The 15,595-nt window shown below is 39.0% G+C and overlaps 1 protein-coding gene across 7 annotated transcripts in view; it reads right to left on the reverse strand.

The window, feature by feature from the left end:
- The window catches only part of LOC117142623 (polypyrimidine tract-binding protein 1), a 125,345-nt gene that overhangs the window by 102,703 nt on the left and 7,047 nt on the right, over positions 1-15,595 (reverse strand). For 4 of the 7 annotated variants that reach the window (XM_033306719.1, XM_033306721.1, XM_033306717.1 and 1 more), the window contains one exon: positions 9,193-9,222. The exons of 1 other annotated variant lie outside the window; for it this stretch is intronic. The gene's annotated coding sequence lies outside the window, so the exon portion shown is untranslated. Of the gene's footprint in view, positions 1-9,192; positions 9,223-12,613; positions 12,631-15,595 lie in introns of those variants that run through there. 2 more of the 7 variants (XR_004459568.1, XM_033306720.1) reach the window with 2 other exon arrangements.

Here is a 15,595-nt window from a genome sequence, read left to right on the forward strand (position 1 = left end):
CACGCGACACAATAACGGGAGTCGATAAGAGAACGGAATGCCCCGAAGACAGAGGAATCCAGAGCTGAGACTGGCAGATGAGGGGAAGCACTCTCAGATGGACATTCCACATGGAAACCATATGGATGTGGGCAAGTGCTCTTGCGATTAATACCCCACGCCCGAACTTTAGAACTAGAGTAAAAAAACTAAAGCACATGAATGCATGACTTTGATCCATGTATATGGTGATTCTACTGGCTATGCCAAGTGCTGTGCGTTCCTCCTCTCCCACGCGTAAATTTGTCCAGTTTTGTGGTGGACAACCATGGCATTGGAGAAGGATAATAAATGTAATGTGGCACCAATGAAAGCGAAACGATGTAGCGGGGCGGTTTCCTTCGATGCTGCATGAACAATTAGACTAGAGGGGAGATGAGTCTGCTGCCCAGTCACCCACGAAAACAATGATTAATGAGCAGTTGCAGCAACAGCAATCATACATCATTCGCCTAAGTTCAGCTGAGCGGAGTTGAAGGCCGAACAGTGGGAGCAAAATGAGACGCAGCATGGATTGCAACGACAACATCAACTCGCAACTGTCACAGTTGCAACCTGCAACAAGTTCATGGCCCGTCGTCTCCTCGTCGAGCTTTTCACTTCCCTGAGCATGCGCGGCTCATCCACAGCTGCAAGCAGCAACAGCAGCTGAAGCTATGACTGCAACGGCAGCAATAACTGCAACAGCTGTGCCCATGCACAGTAAACCAAGCGACCAGTTTTTCACTAACCATCCACTGGGAAAAAGCCCCACAGCCAAGATACCAAAATACACTAAAAAAATTAAAATCTAGCATATTGAATTTACGAGACGGCTTAATCAAAGTCCTGGCAGGGTCCTGGCATGATTATTTTTATTACAATGATCATTTGGCTCTCCAATGTGGTATTTTTTATTGACCAAAATGCCTAAACTTATCAAACTCTTATTAATTGCGCAATTTTCAAGTGCAAGTTTAATGAAACGGGAGGAGACCGCCACTGGCATTGGTTTTGTGTATTGCGCAAATACAAAGATGGATGCTAAATGAACAGGTGGTGTTATTCAGCCTCTGTCTGCTGACTCACATGCACTCACCCCAGAGCATTGAACGTGGTCATAAGTACAATTACTTCCAATCAATTTGCATAATCAATGGAGTCTTTAAAAAAGGTATGACAATTACCAGCAGCCAATCGTTTGATTAAAACATAAAAACAAACAAAAATGCAAAAATCTTCAAATCGAAAATAAACATAGGCTCAGTTGCACTTTTTACACTTGTTGCATGGCAGGAGTTGAAAAATTCGCATTAAAACCCGAATCACAAAGATTTTTGGCACTAAGAAGGGCCACCACCTTCTCAGCCACCCCATACCCCACAGCACCAGCCGCAGCCACAATCACATCCACAAAGCTGGCACAGTCGCAACCACAGCGGATGGCTGGCAACAATAACGAAATCCAGCCAAGAAATTGTGCAGATTTAGCATGACAAGTGAAAGTAAATAAAGTGAGCTGGCGGAAAAGCAAAGAAAGGACGAGGCCAGCCTGTGACCAGGGATTTCTTCTCGTATTGAGCATGCACTTTATGCAAAGAATGACGCCCATATTTCACGCACAAGACTCGGTGTTGGCTTAATGCACTAGAAAAACACGCCAAGAAGTAAGTTGCAAGCTACAACGAAACGAACTTGTTGCAGCACAAAAAGGAAAAATAAAAAGAAGACCAAAGAAGAAGATTTGGGCATTTGCATAAATACAGCTCACTGAAATTGGCCGGTAGTGTTACTCGCAGGACCATTACATAACTAATTTATAAGCTTGATGATAGGCCCCGGCCACTAGCCTAAGGGACAAATATAAAAAAACTACATTTTTTTAATCTTCATAAATAAGTTAATTAAATTTCTTTTGGTACCGTTCGTTTGCTAAAACCAGATCGTAGGCAGTACTGTCTTAAAGATGGCCGTATCAAAACAGATGCGAGATACTAGTTGCTGTATTCAGCTGTACATTTCTGATCTGCCGCTCAGAGAAGGGGCAGTTGGGGTGACAATCGTGTAGGCAGACCCAGGACTTAACGGGATCCGTGCTACGCCAAAACTATGGAATGCACAAGCAAATGTGTTGAAAATCCTATTCTGTTAAGGATTTGTTGTTAGTGTTGGCGCCATCGCAGTGGCTTCTGTTGTCCCACACATATGTGAGCGTTTCTGGGAAGTGCATGTGTGCGGTTTTGTGTCGCATCAAATTGCATTAGTGCTGAAAGCACCAACAAGCAAGAAATAGGCAAAGCTAGCAAGGAGAAAATCCAGTCTCGTTCTGTCCCCTTCCCAGCCTCTTCCTCTTTCAGCTCTCAGCTCTCAGGCATTCTACGTCTCATCGTCCTTTGTTTGCTTTACATCAGGACATCGTCGACGGATTTCGCCTTTTTGCATTCTGATCTGATCTACCACTCACACTAAACCGCTGCGCAGCTTTTATTTGGCTGACTCAGAGGAAGAGGCGGGGGAGGACGAGGGAGGTAGGCAGTGTGTGAAATGGCTGTAATGCCGCTACTTTTGCCAGGCTTTGGGAAAGGACTCTACCGACTGGCAAGGCGGCTCAGAGCGAGGTGCTGCACTCATCGATAAATCGCGTTATCAAGAGCAATTGATTCTTTGTTGAAAAAAAAAAATTCCCAATACAACCCTCTACATGAAATAACTTTTGAAAATGGTGCATCAAAATCGATTAGAATGTTTCGCTAATTTCATTATCATATTTTGCTGTTTTGCTGACAAAGATGTTGAATAAGGCAATTTAAAACTATTTTTTATCTCAGTGCCTAGGCACGTTGCATTCAGAATGTTGCATGTGATATCTGAGCCGGGCACCCAAGGCTGGACAGAAGGACATCAGTCATCATTTAGCACTCGTTGGGTGACACAGACGGAGGCGCAGTATGTGAAATTAAAAATTTCTACGCACAATGGATTTCGGTTTTGTCCATGCAATCACAGGTGACTCGCAAGGAACTAAATCCCTCTTGAGCACACTCCATGGTAGTAAATGAGGCTCCGCATCAGAAATCGAAACTGCAATTGCAATCGAGAGCGATAAGGTGTTGTAATAGCATATTGCGCGGATGTATCTTCCTGTTTTGGTAAAGACAGAGCTACATATCTTGGAAAATGGTTAAATTAATCCCCTTGGCATTGTTATGCTTTTTGCCTCGTTCCATTGTATTCCACCTTTCAATCATTTTTATCTATGGTGCTCTATAGACCAAATGCACATATGTAGTCGCAAATAGAGCACCTACACACCGTTTCCACATTCATCTTGGCCAGCGACCAACTGCAGACAAACATTTTTCGCAAATTAAATGAAAACACCTGACGATATTGGAGCATCCGCTTCAATCGCTTTTAAGGGATACTTAAGTGGTCCATAGTATGGACTCCATACCATGTTATATCATTCTTTTTTAGAGAGACAAATAATCTTTAAAATTAAATCCCCCATAATAAAATAAAATTTGACTTAATTTATCCATTACAAAGTATACTCCAGATTCGAGCTTTTTAAGTACCCACCCTCACTTATTAGGTTTGCTCTCATTTTTCATCCACTTGCCATGCGATTTTTAATTCAGAAAAACAAAAGTAACCCATTTCTAGCAGTGGAAAGAAAAACCATACGAAAACAAAACACGAAAGAGTCCTCCAAGCTGAATTTGTCTGTAGAATTGAGTGCCAAAATTCGAGACAATCAAAACATTTTAATGAAATTAGTATGCTCTTCCTACACACACTATTCATTTGGGCTCCAGAGTCTTGAACCGCGACTACGCAGCATATGTTAAACCAAAATACATAAATTTATAAAAAATGTACAACAATTATTTAAAAACACCAAGAACAGTTTAAAAAACCAGAAACATTTAGCGGCGGACTTTTATTTTTTTTTTTCTGATGCATACCGATGATGAATACCGAATAAGGAAACATCATCGACTGTTCTTATAGCCTATATGATTTTTTTCGTATTATTTATATGAAATCAAAAACAACTTTATATATTAAAAACAACAGCTGTACCATTGATAGTACACTTTTAGCTTTAAGTCGATGAGATTACCCACTTTAGGTTGTTTAGATTTTGGCTATTAACAAGACCTCTTGCCGCCTCCGGTTTTAGTTGTCTTGTTATGTATTTTTTTTTTTTTTTTTTTGGCGGTTATTTTTTTGTGTACATTTTTGGTCATGCCGAGCAACGAGTGTTAATGACATCTGGACAGCGTGAACAAGTTTCGGGGCCCGAAGTCACTCTTTTTGGTTTTTCTGTCAAGCATTGAAAAATGTTTGTGCATGAGAAATTGCCAGTCTGAGCCGCTGCAGTAGACACATAAATTCTCATTTAGCATCGTCAAATTAATGACTTCAAAATGAGCCCTATCTGACGCTCCTCCTAACCCCCAGTAGCAGAGATTCCGGGCAGCCGTGTTATTGCGGCACAGCTGATCGAGCGCTTACAGGTGATGAGCTCATTACTAAAGTTGAAGTGGAAAATCTTGTTGAGCAACTTTTACGCGGCTGCCGGCCGGCAAGCGAAAACAGAACACACTTACATATGTACATAGTATGTTATTGTCTCACACACTATTATGACATGTTTTCGTGAGGGCAATTTGATCGTTTAATTTTCCAGAGAATTTTAGTTGCGTTTTATCCAAATCTCTAATATATAACGAAATTAACTTTTTCTTCCGCACTGCGAGTTCGTCATTCCTACTATAGGATCTTGATGTTAATTTGGCTGGCGCCCACATGCATGATGTTTAAAAGTGATCTTGATATACTTATCAATAGCTACATATTTATGTATGTTCATGTATACATGCAAGTTAGGACCGTGAAAATCAGTCGGTTGCCTATCGCCATCTTCCTCACACACCATTTAGCTGAGTAACGGATATTTGATAGCCTTTGCTGTTATACTCATAGCTCATATTCTAAATAAAAAACCGTCCGAGCATTCTTGAAAAAACCGAGTTCAACTTTAGCATGCTACATATTGAAGACACTTTTTCACTGCAATGGTAAGAAATCAATAAAGGCATTGATATTATTCTGACGTGAAAAGGCCACCTACCCGATTAAAAGCACTACCAATACAATGAGGACTAAAAAACGGAACCATTGTTAATGCCTAATTAGCATTCGACTATTAATAGATGCGACTGAATGCAGGGAGACAGCTCTAAGTGAATTTTGTGGCACGTAGACTGGCCAGCACCTGAGCGCCGTGGCTGGAGGAGATGGATGATGACACTTCGGTCGTGCTCCCCGAAGCCTCGCACAATAATTAGCAACGAAATCACGTGCAAGTAGCTGGCTTTCGGGTTGCGGGTTAGCAGCTGCCAATTTCAATTAAAGTCAAGAAGCAGTCAGCAAACTGGCCTCTCTGGTCTCTCAGGAGGAGCCTTTAACGACCGCCGTGACTAATTACAAATTAAATTGACAGAAAACGTGTTTACCGTGCTGCATTTACACATTCTACATTATTTATGATTCTGCCCTTTTGGCAGAAACCTTTTAAAGGCCCCAGAAGGTATAATCTGCCTGCCAGGTCATCTGCAGGTACACTTCATGGACAGTTCCGGTTTAAGCTCATCGCCGTTGGTGACGTGTTGAATGGCCTGAGTTTTAGGAGCTAGACCTTTGACAGCCGCATATATGCACAAAAGTAGCATATGTGTGAATGCCATCTAGCTTGGTCCTTGCACCCACACTAGCATGAAGCACAGATATCAGCAATTAGTTGGCTGGCTTTGCTTTTATATCTTTTGACGTTTTTGTTTTTATGGAGCTAAAACTTAATCCGGTTCATTTGCAGTTCGCAGCGTTTTCACTTGTCCGGCTGAATAGAAAATATGAGTAGAATCCGACAAAAATTACACTGAAATATGCGAACAAATATTCTATAATTTAAGTTTTTTACAATGTTTTTATGATAGAACGGATTGCCGCTATATTACTCAGGTAAATAAACGTGACGATCACGTCAAGGCCGCTGCTGGGTGGCCATCAAATCCATCCACACCCGCAGAATAAGGATAAATCAGAGGAGCGAATAAGGCCAGTGCAGACATCCTTTTCGAAGCTCGAAAGTGTGTATACGCCCAAGTTTGACATACCTCCCACAGCTTTTCTCCTTTTTATAAGAAAAGCATGTGTGGCTGGGTGCGGAAAACAGTGAGACGACGTGTAGTTTTAATTAATTTAATTTCGTGCTCATAAAACGCCAAACAATGTGAAAAGCTCTTACACACACATGACGGAGAAAAACGCATAGCCAAGCGGAAAAGTTGATTTTATTAGCGAATTGTGCCCAGGTGAAGGCTCTAACATTGTCCTGTCAGCGGGCTGTGTGCCTGCATATGACGCAGAACGTAATTAACACGCCACCCCCTCTCCCCGCCCACCTAAATTCAATTATGAATTGCAGAGGAAATAGTTATTGAGAAAGGGGTCTGATTGATACCTTTACGGCCTTAAATAGAGATCACTGATCCAGTGAGTCACAAGCCAGTGATAGGCAGCAATTAAAGGCACTTAGTGCGTATCCGTGTCACTTTGTTGATTACAAGACTGCTTTTGAATTTGATGTGCTTGACTGACTGCTTTTCTAGGTTGTTTTCCACGAGAAACTTCCATACAGCATATAGATCGCTGTAAAATAAACATTCGAGTGCCCATGATAGTGAATTCAGCAGGTATTCCTAATACAGATAGATTCAGATACCAAGCAAAAACAACAAAAGCAAAAGGAAATAAGAATGGAAACTTAAAAACCACTGATATACAGAAAAAAGAGTTGTAAGCATCATCACATTCCGTAAAAAATGTAGAATATGCAAAACTTTATCCCATTTGGCTCGCGGGTTCTTCAAAACCCGAACAATAAAAGCGCACGCTAGTTATTTCAGTGCTTTTCCAAGTAATCGGAAAAGATCAAATATATATTTTTGCTTACACTTCTTTCGAACTCATGTATAAATATTTAGCCGAAGGGGTCTAGATCTAGACTGCTTTGTCTGCCTTTTCATTGCGAAACTCATTTTCTAAACGATCGCGATCCAGGAAGCTGCCTGACTTTTGTATATATTTTCTGCGATGTCGTCAAAAATATATGCGCGGTTCTTTTGAGTTATGGTGCTGGAGCTATACTATTTAGATTCTGAAAAGCAAGCGACTTTGTAGTATCGATTCACTTGTAATAGGTAGAAGGAAGCCTACCCGAACCAATATAGTTTAAATATATTTGATTGGGATCAGCTTAAGCTAAGATTAAGCATGCTGGTTATAGAGACAAAGCAAATCGGTGAAATCTGTCTTGTTTGATATGGTTTGATTTCACAAATTTACTTGCCTATTTCTATAGCACTCCTAATATCTGAGTAACGGGTATCTGATAGTCGGGAAACTCGACTACAGCGTTCTCTCTTGTTTAGTTGAATAGACGATGTCAATTGCAATTCAACTAACACACCGTTTCTGTGACTAATAAGACCTGCCAAGACATTTATCATAGCATATGAATTTTTCGCTCTTCGCTTGTGCTGGATCTCAAACAGAGCAAATTTCCTATTAGCAAAGATAGCAGTTTGGGAAGTAAAATCTTTCGTTGGCATAATTTACAGTTTCTATTTGCGGTCAATTAAACATCCATCTTGGCTCGCTCTGATAACCCAAAGTGATGACGGTGCTTCCGTGCCACCGAGAGTAGCACCCACAGCATTTGGCATAACTCCAAGCAACATGCATATAAATTCTCAGCAATCATTCCCCGTATTACCAACAAAATAGCTTTGAGCAGTGCCACCTGTTGAATAAAAGTGCCTGAGAGTTGTCTCTTGCTTCCTTCTGAATTGTCATCATCAACCTTCAGTCAGCCAGTACATACACATATCTTCCCTTTCATGGGACAATGTAACTGTAAGCAACCGTGCTAGGAAGATGCTACATTCTGGCTGGCAAATGAAATGCACAAAATATGGGCCATTTATAATCTCCTTCCTCACTATAGTACGTACATGGGACGTCTGCCTAGAAATGTGGCGAACATTTTAGAGCAACAGGCAAGAGCCTCGTCTGCCGAGAAAACCAAAGACATTGCACACTTGTCTTAGTTAGAAAAAGGTGGCTGTCTCCTGTCCCGCACCACTTCCTCGACCAATCCTAAAATCCCCCTGGCCACAGTCAATTGCGCGCTAATTTAGCGAGGCCCGCACTTAATAATTTCATTTCATAATTGAGGAAAAGACAGAAAAAAAAAGAGCAAATGAAAAATAAGCGCGATAGAAAGTGAACCGGTAGGGCACACACAAGACACTGCAAATGAAAATGAGATTGCCGAAAGAGCTGGCAGAAAACATATATTATTGCGAGGGCTGGGAGACAAATTGGCCAAAACCAATATTATTTAAAAACAAGAGACAAAAACATTACAAACTAGTTTACATTGAAGTTGGAGTTGAAGTACTTAACAAAAAAAAATCGGGACTATGACGGAGATACCCCCAAGACCAAAAAAGAAGACACTTTTTTTTGTCCTTTTTCCCATTGTAACAAATGTCATCTACACAACTTAGGGGCAAATTTGCTGGTAATTAATTTCCAATTACGAGGCCTATTGATGACACTTTGAGCAATGACTTAATTGGGCATTGGTTACGCACAACAAGAGAAACAAAAGCCCCATTTCCACACATAAGCCGCCATTTGACTCAGGAAAGACATTAGGAAAACATTATGCGTTTGTCGATTAATCAACTGTTCAAATATAAGCAGTTGGGTTTGTGGTTTTCCTTCTGTCTTCAGCTTGTTTAACTAATTTATAGCAGTTTTAATACATGGTGTGATCCATTCTAAATGGGGGAATGATAATTGCACTATAGAAATGCGCAACTGGGGAAAATAAATTAGCCGTTTTCGGTTGCTCTTGTTAGTTTTTTTGTTGACGGCCAAATAAATCTTAATTTGCTTGAAAATCGATTACGTAGCGCATTATTAATTACTTAAAAGGTTTACGGAAATAGGCAGGAAGTTGCCCGCATTTTGCAGGCTACCGTCTCCCCGGGATAATTAATAAATTATTTAATGGCAAAAATATTTTCGACTTACGTTTTCTTTTTCCTCGTAGTGCAAACTTACCTGAAAGCAGAAGAGAGAGACGAAACGTTAAATTTCATTGTAAGTATATGTTATATGTGCATATAAATTCTAAATGGAAAATTTATCAAAACGAGGGCATAAATCACTGTCAAAAGTGTGAGAAAATTAATGTGACTTTTTTTAATACGTGTCGGTTATTATACACTTTTTGAGTGAATATTGATTTTAGCTTGAAACTCAGTGTCCTACAATTCGTTTATCCGTCTGTCCATCTGTTTGTTTCTACGCAAACTAGCTTCTCAGCTTTAGCGTTCCGATTCGCTAGTTTTTGTATGTAAGTATGTAATTTGGGTTTAAACTGGTCGAAATCGGACTACTATTATATCATATTATGCTCATCGGGAAGGTCGGAAAATTAATAAAATAAATTAAATTACTACAAGAGTATTTAAGCTTCGGCATGTCAAGATAGATGGCCTCCCTTCTTGTTTTTTGTTAAATTTATTAGCGTCAAAATGCTAACAAAAGCGAAGTATCCCTTTGATAAGAACGCAGGACAAAGCAGGGAATTTATCACGCAACCCTCACTTATTCCCAGGCTTCGCCCCCAATATGTAAGAATGATAACTTGCCCAGCTGTGTGTGGTTGGCCATTGTAGGCCCATTGGACTCTTATGTGTCTCATAAGTCATTTCGCAGAGCTCAAATAATTCATAATCGATTCTCAAAACACTCAGCGCTCCTTCGATTCCCTTTCCACCACCGGGCAAAGTTTGCTCTGGAGACAAGTTCGTTAGGTTGGCTAGGCGAAAAAGGACGTCCGACATTTACTTATGAAAATCAAAGTGAGTCTTGGGATTGGAGAGAGGGGACAAAGAGCGATGGGTGGAGGTCAAGAAATGGAGGTAATGGCTGGAACAAGACAAACAAGGCACGCTTGCTGAATTTCTATTAAGCCAAATAACTCAAAAGTAATTGCCCGGGAGTTGTCGAGGTAGCAATTGCACTCTGTTTCCCAAGTAGCGCCCAACCATGAACACTCTGGGATCATCAATATGTGCACCTTAATGGATGCTTAAATAAATTATAACTCGAAATTGCGATTGCCAAACGTTCTTCTGCCAGTAGCTGCACGTACAACTAAATACATTACGTTCATCAGCAGTTCTGCGAAAATATTTACACGTGATTCGGTTCCCTTGCAAAGACACAAAAAAATCTATGTTTCCAAAGTTTTTTATTCTCTGAACTCGGGATAGCTATTGCCACTGTTAAAATTTTATTTTCCGCACTTTGCTTCAAAAGGAGTATTTGCTTCACCTCTATGTATATAAGGCATAAACACAGTATCTAAATTACAGTTGCAGGTCGGTTAATTCGTGTGCGTTTACGCAATAACTATACTCCAAAGCTCTCCTATCTTCCAAGACGGTTGCTATTTAAACTGGTTAACAGTGGCTCTGACAGCAAGAGCAACCTCATTGCACTCAAGAGCGAAATCGTTTAGCAACGTGCTGCAGGCAAAGGAAACAAAATGTGCCACGGAGCCGAAGGTGGTAAGACATGCATATAAATTGGCGCACGTGTGAGACCTATGAGGAAGAATATTGTTGAAAGCCGTGCCCCAACTCGCACACAAGCTTATCCCGCACTACCAGCAGCTCGCGCTGAGTGGGTCAAACGTGAGCCTTTCCAATGCTAAATGGACATTGCTTAATTCCATATTCCATGGCCCCGAGGAGCTTTCGCACTGAGCTTGTGCAGCTCAGCCATTATAATAGCTCATTATGCTTCTGCTGTTACCTCCCAAAGTTCATTAGCTAAAAGGCAGTCAAACCTATCATTAGGCTAATGTACTTAGACGGAGTTGAAGATTCTGGTAAGACTTTTGTCCGCTGAAAACTGCAAATGGACTCAGCCTCTGTTATCCGATATGCATACTCTGGGTTTACAGGCAATTCATCTTTTGGTAAACAATAAAAATATTATTGTGCTTCTTTTTCCACGACTAAAATAGTGAAACAATTTCCTTTAAAAGCAATGAGTAAATATATTGCCTAAATACAAATATTGATAGAAGGTCCCCAGGCTTTTCTAAAATATTCATCAATGTATAAAACGCACTTTCACTTGTCTTTGTATCGGCTGCATGAAAACTGTATTTAAGTTTATTCGACATTTATATTAACCACACATTCACACTCTTTGATATACACATGTACATTTTTATTGTTTAAATTTTTGTGTCGCGATTTATTTTTAGTTTGGCGTCAAGAAGTGCATAACTTGGCCACGTTCCAACCAAACGATCAGACCAGAAGTCATCCCACGCTAAGCGGCTAAAGAAAACAATACTTAATATAAATATTAGGTATAGTATTTCCCACAAATATTTAAAAATCATTTTTTATGAGCCACAAGTGTTAGATTTGAATTGAAAACATATTTTCATTTAACATTAATGAACCATTTTGGAATTAAAATATAAAAAACAAAACACTTCCGGAAATATAATACCATTCCATTACAATCATTAATTAATGTAATTGTAATGATACAAATTATTATTTCATTTCATAAAATTGATTAAGGGCAACAAATGTTTCGATGTCGATTTGGCGATGCCGCCAAATGTCAAACATCGCCAAATGTGTTTTGGAGCCTTTTCAGCTATAAATTTTAATAATCCCTCTCAATAAGAAGGTAACATCAAATTAATTTTTTTAAAATTTATTTTCCAATAAGAGTTGGCAAAAATAATGTAAATGGTTTAAGAGGGATAGGATAGGGATAGGAAACTGATAACGGTTTGCAATCGGGGTTCTTATAATATTTCACACTCATTAAAGATTTGCATTATAAATAAATATTCCAAATTTAATACAATTGGATTGGACTTTACCGAATACAACACAATCGAAAGTGTATCGAGTTATATATGGCACGTTATAAATTGTAGTACAAATATTTAAAATTCAATTGCAACGACAACAAATGCACAATTGTACAACGAAATTAAATGGAAATAAATATAAAAAAAGAGAATGGAGAGTGTCGAGTTCCTCGACTACTCAACTAGAGTGAATGCGATTTTCACAATTTTTCTGGAATATCGATAGATATTGGGGAATAAAATGAGAAATAAATTTAACAATTGTTCCAAAATGTGGGCGTGACCGGTTCGTAGCGGGTATAAATATATGTATATATACAAATAACGGGCGGCGTACTGACGAGGCTTTCTTTTGCAATGATAAATATTCGATAAATATTTCTGACCATGCGGACTGTCAGGCAAGAATATAACATTCATTTGATGCTTTTCGAATGCTCTTTGCAATTTTACTGTTGACGCTAGATTAGAATTTGTCTTAGATCTACTTTTAATATTAATTTCTAAGTTTAAAATAAAGGAGTGGTGTTCACTTACAAATCCTCTCATGCTGACAACTGTTTTTACTAACCACAATTAACAAACTTACCTAAAACGAAAAGATAAGCAAAGTAACGTTTTTTGTTTTTTGTATGGTTCAGTGGTAAATTTCAAGGATAATCTTTCAATCAATATTATCAATATTATGTGTTCGATGATTTAAATAAAGGGGGAAAAATAAGGCAAAAGAAAGAGATCATGCAAAACTTCCGTCGCTAGCAGCAATTGGCAAACGATTCGTAAACCGCTGACCCTATTTTTATACTTCTGTTTATTTTCGGTTGTCGTTTTCGAGTCGTGTTTATTTATACAAGCACTGGAAGATTTCTCTTTTAAGCGAGTACAAACAGTAATTAATGTTATAACTGGAACATTTATTTTTATATTAGTACTGTTATTATAATAATCAGTTATTATTTCTGAGGATAGGATAATCATTACGTTTCTGCAAAAACGAGGAAGATTAATTCACTTTTGGCAACCTTTTTTTAATTTAATTTATAAATCCATCAAAAGTTTGGAAATATTAAATAAAAGTTATACGCACAATTTAAAATTCAGATAATTTGACATAAAATTTATAATTTTTATTTTATTTACACATTTATCTTCTGTTATCTATGGGCGTGCAGTTAGCCCACCTTTAATTGGATTATTTACTTGCGCAAATATAATTCCCTACTTAGAATAACTTTCGCACATTTGATCTTCATGGCTAAGAAAAAAACAACTTTAATAATACGGCCAAATGAATGAAAGGATAATTTGGCACTGGTTGGCAACTTGCCCGATTTCGGATGACATCGAGATAGAAAAAATCCCAAATACTTGGGACACCCAAAGCCAGAAATCCCAATTATTTAGCCAAACATGTGCTAGCTGTAGCAGTGTCGCATGCCCGGCAATCCCTAAGATACGCGTGCTTTAGGTGCGATGACAATAGCAACAGCAACGAATAGTTTACATCGTTCAAAACGACAACCGGCTATAAGTCAAATTGAAATCTGGTCAGCAGACCAAGAAATTATATAGCCTGCCTAGAAAATACTTAAACCAGCAAATGCCGAGTGAGAAATGTTATTTATTTGAAACAAAAATTTAATTGAAATCACAAATAAATACTATAGCAAATACAGCCAAGAAACTAAAAACAAATATGCCCGCAAATGCAAAGCAAAAATCAATTTGCCTTTGTGAAAATATATACATATATTCATGCATACATATGTATATATAAGCCCAAAGGCTACAATGAATTTCATAAATACGACAAGAAATTCAGGGTATTGCACATTAACGCTAAAAAGGCCACTTATTTGACGGAAATCCAGTAAACAACGGAAGCAGCCTGTTGACCTATATAAGATGTTCCCTTGTAAGTTGATATAAGGAATCGAAACAACTTCAACGGTGGTATAGAAGACAGAATCAACATAATCATAACTAACAACTAACAGCGACTGCAGAAACTTTGAAAGAAACTGCAGCTACTTTGCTTAGATGAAATGCAATGTATAAAAAACCCGAATTCAACACAACGGAACAAAAGCAAGAAACATTTTACAAGGAAATACCTAACTCCTAAGGAACAAGGGAAGGAACGGCAAGACGGAGGAATATGCACCGAGCAAAAGCAGACGAGGGCAATCCTGTGCGAAAATCCCGACCAAAGACAAATGTGTGTCGAAAGCGCAAAGTGCAACAACTTGCAGGCAGTCGGAAAACAGGCGGGTACAGCGTAGCAAAGTAGAAGAAAAGTGCAGTGCTGGCAAATGCAAGCCGCACGCGCCTCCGACAGAAAATGTCCAGATGGAAAACAAAGAGCATAAAACTGAACTTGTTGGCACTTGCTGCCGCTGGCTGGGATTGGCTGTCGGCGCACTGGAAACTTCTTGCCATCCTGCCAAAGCACGAATTGTTTTTGTCGTTGTCTGTGTTGTCTAGCGCTGTCTAGGGCTCCTTGAACAACTTAAGTGAAATTTAATGATTTCTTTACAGGCGAAAACGGAAGCAGCAACAGGTGTGGCTTATTTTCACGGCGCCTGCTGGTGTGCTAGTTTGTTAAATTAAGGTTTGTGTTTTAATGCTGAAAAGTTTCAGCAGAAGCAACAATGCGTGGAAAATAAGTCGTATTCGGCTATCCGCTATCGTCACCTAAACAGAAGCAGCAGGTGGTAGTCAGTGGTAGTTAAATTAATAGTCTTATAATTGTTAAGGAGTAATTTAATAAGTATTTTGTACAATTGTTATACAAATTTCATCTATGATACGAAATTTCGTTTTGAAGCACTGGGAATACAAGAAATTCTAAAATCCCCTTTTCAGTTCTAAAAACTAATTAAATGACGAAATATCAGTTTATAGTCTCATCTGTCCATTGGTCTCGCACTGTGTGGGCTCAATTTCAAATGACGCGCTCTAGGTGATGATGTCGTCGTCATCGTATATTAACCCACTGTGAACATCGCGTTCGGAACACTTTATTTCGTTTAAGAGCAATTGAAATAAATTCTAAAGCAAATGGCCTGACTGTGAAAGGCCCAGGAAACAAACAAGCAACGACAAACAGCCCCTCGGCAACTCTCAGATTTTTGTCTTGCTCGGCTAATGTCCAAATGCACTTAAAAGTGCTAAGGCCATGTAAATGGTATTCCACGTCTCCAGCTTCTAGGCATAAATACCCTCTGTTGCCATCCGCCCATTAATGTCGCATTTTGTAGTTGCGCTTCAGCTCTTAATGACAGCTTGGAGAGCTTGAAACAGTTTATTCCCGTCCAGACAACTGAAATTGAAGACTCGTGGGAGTCGCTTAAAAATAACAATAATCAGATGATCTGTCATTTTTTGGCTGCTGATAATGAAAAACACTTTTATCTCACTACATATTATTTGAAAGCCCATACAAATCTAAAGCTAAGAAGTTTGAGATTCTATATGATGAAGAAATTTTGTATTTTACCAAAAACATCCGAGGGCACC

This window comes from Drosophila mauritiana, chromosome 3R, assembly GCF_004382145.1.
Source record: "Drosophila mauritiana strain mau12 chromosome 3R, ASM438214v1, whole genome shotgun sequence".
Classification (NCBI taxonomy): domain Eukaryota; kingdom Metazoa; phylum Arthropoda; class Insecta; order Diptera; family Drosophilidae; genus Drosophila; species Drosophila mauritiana.